The sequence below is a fragment of the Chrysemys picta genome, chromosome 8 (assembly GCF_011386835.1).
Source record: "Chrysemys picta bellii isolate R12L10 chromosome 8, ASM1138683v2, whole genome shotgun sequence".
NCBI classification, from domain to species: Eukaryota; Metazoa; Chordata; order Testudines; family Emydidae; genus Chrysemys; species Chrysemys picta.
The window spans coordinates 62,896,555-62,904,824 of NC_088798.1; positions in this window are offsets into that span (position 1 = coordinate 62,896,555).

Sequence of the window (8,270 nt, forward strand, 5' to 3'; positions counted from 1 at the left end):
GCCATGGAGGGCCTGGCTTTTTTAGCGGGCCTTTACCCTTCTTCGTGCCCTGGCCCTTCCTGCCGACTGGGGGGACTCCCCCAGAGTCAGAGGGGGCGAGGGACGTGGCAGCAGCGGAGGTCACCTCGTTACCCACCGCTGCCGGCGCTCCAGCAGGGATGGTAGTAGGTGGCTCAGCAGCGGCGGTTGAGGTAGAGGCTAGGGGGGATGATGGTGGGGTGGGTGGAGGAGGGGCAGTAGGGTCTGCCCGAGGGGTCTCACTCTCCTCGTCCCCTGCCATAATGAGGCCTGGGGGAGAGCAAACACTGGAGGGGGGGTAGGGAAAGGGGAAGCAGGTCGACCACTCCTCCCCGCTAGGCTGTAGGCAGGGGAGGAGGGCGCCAAAAAAAGTGGGGGGTGGATGGGGGGGCTATCAAGGGCTAGGGGTCAGTCACCGACTCAGGGAAGGTTTCCGGCTCCTCTTGTTGCACCAAGGAAGAGAGGATATAATAGCATGGGGGGGAGAGGGGGTGCAGTGAGATAGATCAAACTAAAACGGAGAGGGGCACAAGCGCATAGGAGGGGACATGGGTGTACGAGGGGAGGCGCTAATCAGGGCAAGGGGACCGCACGGGGAAGGGAACAACCAGGCGGGGAAAGGGGCAGAGGAACCACGGGGCTAGCTTCGGAGGCTGGGGCGGGTCAAACAAAGGCTGCAGAGGGAAAGGGCGGGGCAGGCAAACAAACTGGAGCTAGCGAGGGGCTGGGGCAAGGGGGAGGGGCAAAAAGCAGCAAGGGGCAAATGGGTAGGCAGCAGGGGCAAAGCTGGGGGCTTGTTGCAGGGGGGAGGGAGTCAGTCAAAAGGGGGGGGTAGGTGCACCCACGTGCGCTTGCAACAAGAAAGAAAGTCCTTGCAAGCTGGCTGCTGCGTCAGGCCCAATGGTGGCAACAGGGTGTGGCAAGCCTTGGGGAGCAGCTGAGTCCCAGAGGCAGGAGCCCAAGGCAGATGGTGAATAGCCAGTGGGGGTGGTGGAGGGGGCAACGATGATGGTGGTGGTGGGGACGGGGGGCAGGCTCCACGTCACACCCCCTGTGTCTCCACAAACACAGTCTAGATCCCCACCACAAGAGCACAGTTCAAAAGTTACTCAGTCCGGGAGGGCCCCCTCCACGGTGGTCTGTAGAATTCCTACGTGCTCCCCCACTGGCAGATGGTCCTCTTCCTCTCTTCAGGGCTCCAGCAGCTCCCCAGCAGCAAATGCAGCAGCTCCAGGCGGCAGTATGGTGGCCAGTAGAAAGGACCCTTCTTAGGTGGAGATGGTGGTGGCATCCTCAGCAGCAGGAGCAATGGTTGGGGTCTCTCCCTCCCCTCCTCTGGGGAGTGGGCCAGCAGGCCCCCCCCAAGGGGCTGTAGCAGTAGCACCCAAGGGTGTGGGTGGGTCTAGCAGCTAGTCAGCCAGCAAGCAGGTAGCAGAGAAAGAGGAGGAGCAGCCCCCTACCTCCCTACCTTCCTCCAGGGCAGAGGGCTACAGGAGAGTGATCTATGATTCCTAGGTTAGACAGGGTTTCTGTTCCCTGAGTGACCAGAGCAGGGGCTGCACTAGAGTAATCAGGAACCTGCTAGAACCAGTTAAGGCAGGCAGGCTAATTAGGACACCTGGAGCCAATTAAGAAGAAACTGCTAGAATCAATTAAGACAGGCTAATCAGGGCACCTGGGTTTTAAAAGGAGCTCACCTCAGTTTGTGGTGGGAGTGTGAGGAGCTGGGAGCAAGAGGTGCAAGGACCTGAGAGTGAGAGGGTGTGTTGCTGGAGGACTGAGGAGCACAAGCGTCATCAGACACCAGGAGGAAGGTTCTGTGGTGAGAATAAGGAAGGTGTTTGGAGGAGGCCATGGGGAAGTAGCCCAGGGAGTTGTAGCAGTCATGCAGCTGTAACAGGAGGCACTATAGACAGCTGCAGTCCACAGGGCCCTGGGCTGGAACCCGGAGTAGAGGGCGGGCCTGGGTTCCCCCCAAACCTCCCAATTGACCTGGACTGTGGGTTCTCCCAGAGGGGAAGGTCTCTGGGCTGTTCCCCAACCCACATGGTGAATCTCTGAGGCAAGAAAATCTGCCAATAAGCGCAGGACCCACCAAGATAGAGGAGGAACTTTGTCACACATTATAAAAAAAATCACTCAGGGAGATGCTGGTTAAACCTGTTCTTTCAGTCCTGGGAGCTGCAGAAATTCATAACTTAAAAAAAAAAAAAAAAAAAAAAAAAAAACTCCACCCCAAAACACTTTAGGCCTACTTCTTAGGCAGGCCTACACTTAAAACGCTGCATTGATGCAGCTGCAGCACTTAAGTGAAGATGCTCCTACGTTGACAGGACAGCTTCTCCCATTGGTGTAGTTAATCCGCCTCCCCGAGAGGCAGTAGCTATGTTGACACGAGAAGCTCTCCCATCAACATAGTGCTGTCTACATGGGGGGTTAGACTGGTATAACTGTTGCTCAGGGTGTAGATTTTTCACACCCTGAGAGACGTAGTTATCTAGATACAGGTCTGTAACGTAGACCTGTTCTTAGACTAGTAGGGTGACTGAATACACACTACTGTAATATCTTTTGTACAAAAGATCATGGTGAAATGTGTGAAGCAACATAATATGTAAAGTAGTGAACATAAACTGAAATTATGACTGAAATGTTTTTACCAGACAAATCTGGGAAGGTGGTAACCTGTTCCTTAGAGACAACGGACAAGCTAACACCTCTAGCCTGGTGTCATCAAAGTTGATTGGCAAATCACCCATCAAGTGGCCATTTGGCAGTGAATGGGAGGCAGGAACAGATTGATCTGCAGCCAGGTATAACTATGAATTTGCATTGGTATAACTACATCACTCGAGGGTGTGAAAAAGCCACACCCCGGAGCGATGCAGTTAGTTATACACCAGTGTAGACAGAGCCATGTCGATGGGAGGGCTTCTCCTGTCAACATAGATACCGCCTTTCGTGAAGGTGGATTAACTATGCCGCCAGGAGAAGCTCTCCCGATGGCATAGTAGTGTCATCACCAAAGCGCTATAGTGGCGCAGCTGCACTGGTGCAGTGCTTTAAGTGTAGACCTGCTCTGCGTTTTAACAAGCAACAACATGGAACCTCTTTCACCACAAGATGCCATGTCTCTATCCTCACAGTGGGAAGGAAATTTATCTAGGGGTAACCTCCGGAAAATGCATCTCAAAGGGTGACTGGACTATAAAAGTGAGGGGCAAAAACACCCCAGGGATATCTTTCTTTCTCTCCCTATCTCTCTCTTGCTTTGTTTCACCCAAGAAGACAAAGGAACCAGCCCTTTGACTTGGTGTGGGCATCGTGACCTGAGAATTTGGTCAGCCCTGTTGCTGGGAACTTGGGATAAGGATTTTACCTTGAACCAAGACTAGTTTAGTTTTAGCTACTAGAGAGCATTTTATCTGTATTTCTCTTGTAACCATTTCTGACTTTAATATTTATAGTTGTACTCACTTAAAATCTATCTTTTTGTAGTTAAATAAACTTTTTATTTTTTAACCAAACGTAATCCAGTGTTGTCTTTAAACTGAACTGTTTGGGTAACTCCAGTTAAAGTAGCAAACTATTGGATAATATCTGAACTGTCCCGGAGAGGCTGGACAGTGCAGAACACCCATTTTGGGGACAATCCAGGACTGGGAGTTTGTTGGAGTCACTGCAAGTAGTAACCAAGTACTGCTGGAAGCCAGTGTGTGGCTGGTGTTTGCTGACAAGCTGCTGGTGTCAGATGCTGGACCAGGACTGCAGCTCCACACAGATACTCAGGAGGTGACCTGCCTGCTGTTTGTGAGCGGCCCAGGTTGGGAGCTACAGCAGCACAGCATTGTGAGGCACCCAAATTTGCAGGGCAGGTGGTGACAGAACCCCACACTGGTCTGGATTGCACCCCAGAATGTGACAAGTAGGTTTTCACTTGATGCCCTCTCCCTCTCTGCTGCTTTCCCTCATTCTGTTTCCTCTTCTTTTTTTTTTTTTTTGGTCACAATCTCTTTTTAATATTTCGTTTCTCACTTATTCTTCCTAAGTTTTTATTTCCTGCAAAGCAAAATGGCGTTAACCTGTTATCACTAACCTGCAGGCCAGCCAGCATGTTGGTACTCTCATCATCTGGAACAAATTGAACCTACAAATGTTTCCCTTTGAAGTTTTCCACTCGTGCACCTATTGAGTAAATTCCTCTTTGTATGCACTTTTACCATTTTTCAGCAGATGCAGATTGGAGAGTTTTTCTTACTGTGGTTAATAAAATATAGGCCTTCAGTAGCTGATTTAAAGGCAGAATATAGATACATGCTCACCATTTTAAAATACATTGTTAGATATGAAACTTATGTTTCTCTTTGCTCGTATTGATAGATCTATTACTCCACAATAATAGTAACTCACATTTTTGTCTCTGCATGCTTATTTGAAATGCAGTGCTAATGAATAGCTCTGTATTTTTCCCCCCAAGCAAATTTCCTCCTAGTCTGTATGCTCCGGTGATTTCAGAGGTCCATCACGATGAAATAGCCAGGGTTTTTCTGGTGGCACTGGACCCCCCCCAGCTTCTTCCCTTCAGGCCTTTTCTGGAGAAGGTATTAAGTGAAAAATTAGGTAAGTTTAAAAATATTACTGCCTGTGTTTAATAGTACAGTTGTGCCATCTCTCAGGAATAGAACAAGGTGTCTTGACTTTTTGTGCTTCACTCGCTATACAACACTTCTGCATATGTCAAAAAGTTGGTATCTTATTTCTGTGGAGTAGTTTTAATAATGGATCCTAAGTAATACTTTCAGGTACTAAAGGATCTTCAGCCAATTACAGCCCTAGGTGGGGTGAACTTTGCACAACTCATAAAACAACATAAAAGGTTCTTTAACTCTATGACTGTTGTTCTGCGTGCACTGGGAAAATTGCATTAAAACACTGATTTATTATATTGAACAAGTCATATTTTTAGTTAAGATGCCCTTCTGACACACAAGTCGACGCAAAAGTGGGCTGGCTGAAAATTTTCTGCCAAAACTATTTTTGGTGGAAAAATTCGGTTTTTGATGACCCCCCCCCCCCCCAGTGTCTTTTCTATGGAAATCTTTTCATCAAAAAATTACATGTTTTTCCCCCCTGGTTTTCAGCCAAACCCAAAATATTTCAACCAGAAAATAAAATATCTCTGAAATCCTGCCACGGTGCATCCTGGAAGTTGTAGTTCAGGTGTCTCATGCTCCTGTTCTCCTCTATGTGCTATACTGGGCTACCCCAGCCAGCCTTCATCTTCCCTGATGCACACTGTGGCCATGCAACTCTCCTGAGGCTCTCATGAAGAGCAGAGAGTATGGTGCATCATGGGAACTGTAGTCTGACCACAGAGCCAGGGCCATAAAGGAGCATGAGGCACTCTAACCTCAACTCCCATGAGGCACTACAGTAGCATTTCTGAATCAAAATTCTTTGCTTTTCTGGATAAAATATTGTGATTAGTTATTTTTTGCTGAAAACATGAAATTTTCTCTGGGACTCCACTTCCCCTCCATTTTCCAACCAGCTCCATCTGAGTGACTTTTGAGCTTCATTAGCAGCATTAATGTACTTTTCACTCAGTCTTCTGTTGTTAATCACTCGCCCTAGCTTAGTTTTGATTCCATCAAAAATGTCCCCTACAAATGCAAATGTACTTCACATTTAAAAAAAAAAATTCCCTGCAGATCTTTCTCCTGAGTTGCATCTGCCGCAGTGTCATCTTCTGGTTACCATAATGGACAAGCTACCCCCTCAGTCTGAGGCTGTTCAGGCTCTCTGGACCACAGGAAGCCAGTTCTCAGCAGAGGTTCCCAGGTAATTTTTGCCTACAGCAGTCAAGCTGCACAGGCAGACATGAGGGTTCAGGTTCAAGAGGCCCCTCAAGCTGGCAAATCAGTAGCATTAGCAGGCTTTGAGGGCGCACTGTCTGATCCTTGGCCAGATGTGCTGGTGGATGTGATGTAACTCCTCAAGGGTGCACAGTACAAAGCAGAGATGCACTGGTCAGTTGAGAGAAGAAATGGGGTTTGTAGGGGGCCATGTAGGCGTAGGGAGGAGTGGGGGCAAAATAGAGTTCCATGATGCCAATTCTTAGCTCACAGTACAAGAGAGTTGCCTAAAGACTGCTCTAATGAAAGACTGTTCATCAAGGCCAGAGTTAGGGATGACCTCTCCCTTGTCAAGCATGTGTGGGTGCAAGGAACCTGGCCCCTCCTTTAAACGCACAATGTTAGTGGTATGCTATCCTGTTTCTTGGGGGTCTGCTCCTCATGACCATTACTTCCCCTGTCTGTGCCTCATTTTCCACATCTGTAAAATGGGGACAATGATACTGACTTCTTTTGGAAAGTGCTTTGAGATCCACTGACAAGAAGTGCTGTTCGAGAGCTAGGCATTGTATTATTATTAATGGATTATTTCAAAAAGGACAAAGACCTACCTTCACACTTTGGGAAGGGCTCTGACCATTCTCCCTGATCTGTACACTGAAACGTGGGTGATCCACTTAATCGGTAGCCCTCCTCACAATGGAACTCACAGGCCGAGTTGTGGGTGAATTCTGGATGACGGGCGGTACACTCCACAAAGCCGTTTTCAGGCCCGTTCACTGCTTCACACATCACAGCTGAGACATACAGAGAGCACATCAGCGGTTAGTTTGGATGCCATAGGAGCACTCTACACAAGCAGTGAGAGCCCTGTGTACTGGGAAGGGCAGTGATAAAGAAAGGTACCTTCGCATTCCGGCTGCTGTCCATCCCACTTTCCAGAAGCGCCGCACTGCAGCCTGTCTGATCCCTTCAACACAAACCTTTCTTCACAGGCAAACTCACAGGTTGAATTCCACAGAAAGTTCCCAGAGGCCGGAGAGCACGTCCAGGCGCCCTGAGCCAGAGCCTTTAAGCCATCCATAGGCGTGCACAGCACGTTTCATTAGGGTGTGCACCCAAGGAGCCTCGCCCTAGCCCTGCCCGCATCCACTCCCTCCTACTTCCCACCCCCTGACTGCTCCCCTTAGAACCTCCAACCTCCCTGCTCCTTGTCCCCTACCTCCTCCTGGGACCCCTGCCCCCCAGGACCTCATCCCCTACCTAAGCCTCCCTGTTCCTTGTCCCCTGACTGCCCCCCTAAAACCCTACCCCTGTCCCCTGACTGCCCCGAACCTTATCCACACCCCCGCCCCCAGAAAGACCCCTGGGACTCCCACGCCTATCCAACTGTTCCCCGCCCCCTGACAAGACCCCAGAACTCTCGACCCATACAAACCCCCCTGCCTGCCCCAACCCCTCTCCACACCCCTGCCTCCTGACAGCCCCCTCCCAGAACTCCCAACTCATCCAACCACCCCCAGCTCATTGCCCCCTGACCACCCTCTCCAGAGACCCCCCCACCTTAACTGCCCCCCCAGGACCCTCCTTGCTCCCTGTCCCCTGAATGCCCTGATCCCTATCCATCACCCGCCCCCTGACAGATCCCGGGACTCCCATGCCCCATCCAACCCCCCCTGCTCCCTGACTGCCCCCTCCAGAGACCCCCCACCCCTTATCACCCCCCCGGGATCTCACCCCCCCGGGATCCTACCCCCTATCCACCCCACCCTCCTCCCTGTCCCCTGACTGCTCCCATTCCTTATCCAACCCCACCGGCCCCAGACCCCTTACCATGAGGCTCTTAGCAGCATGTTTTGCTCCGCGCAGAGCCAGACACGCTGTCCCGCACATGGGTGGCAGGTTTGTAGAAATTTTGGTGGTGCCCAGAACCTGCCCCCCCTAACGTCGCCCCCCACCTGCCTAAGGCTCTGGGATGGACTTTGGATGGGGGAGGGGGTCTGGGGTGCAGACTCTGGGATGGAGTTTGGGTGCTGGGTGCAGGCTCCGGGCTGGGGCAGGGGGTGGGTGTGCAGGAGGGGGTGAGGGGTGCAGGCTCTGGGATGGATTTTGGGTGCAGGCTCTGGGCTGGGGGTGGGGGCGTAGGAGGGGTGAGGGGTGCAGGCTCTGGGAGGGAGTTTGGGAGTGGGAGGGGATGCAGAGAGAGTGGGTGCAGGCTCTGGGAGGGAGTTTGGGGATAGGAGGGGGTGCAGGGGTGAGGGCTGTGGGGCTGAGGATGAGGGGTTCACGATGCAGGAGGGGGCTCAGGGCTGGGGCAGAGGATTAGGGTGCAGGAGGATGAGGCTTCTGGCTGAGAATGCAGGGCCACCCGGGGGGGGGGGGCAAGTGGGGCAATTT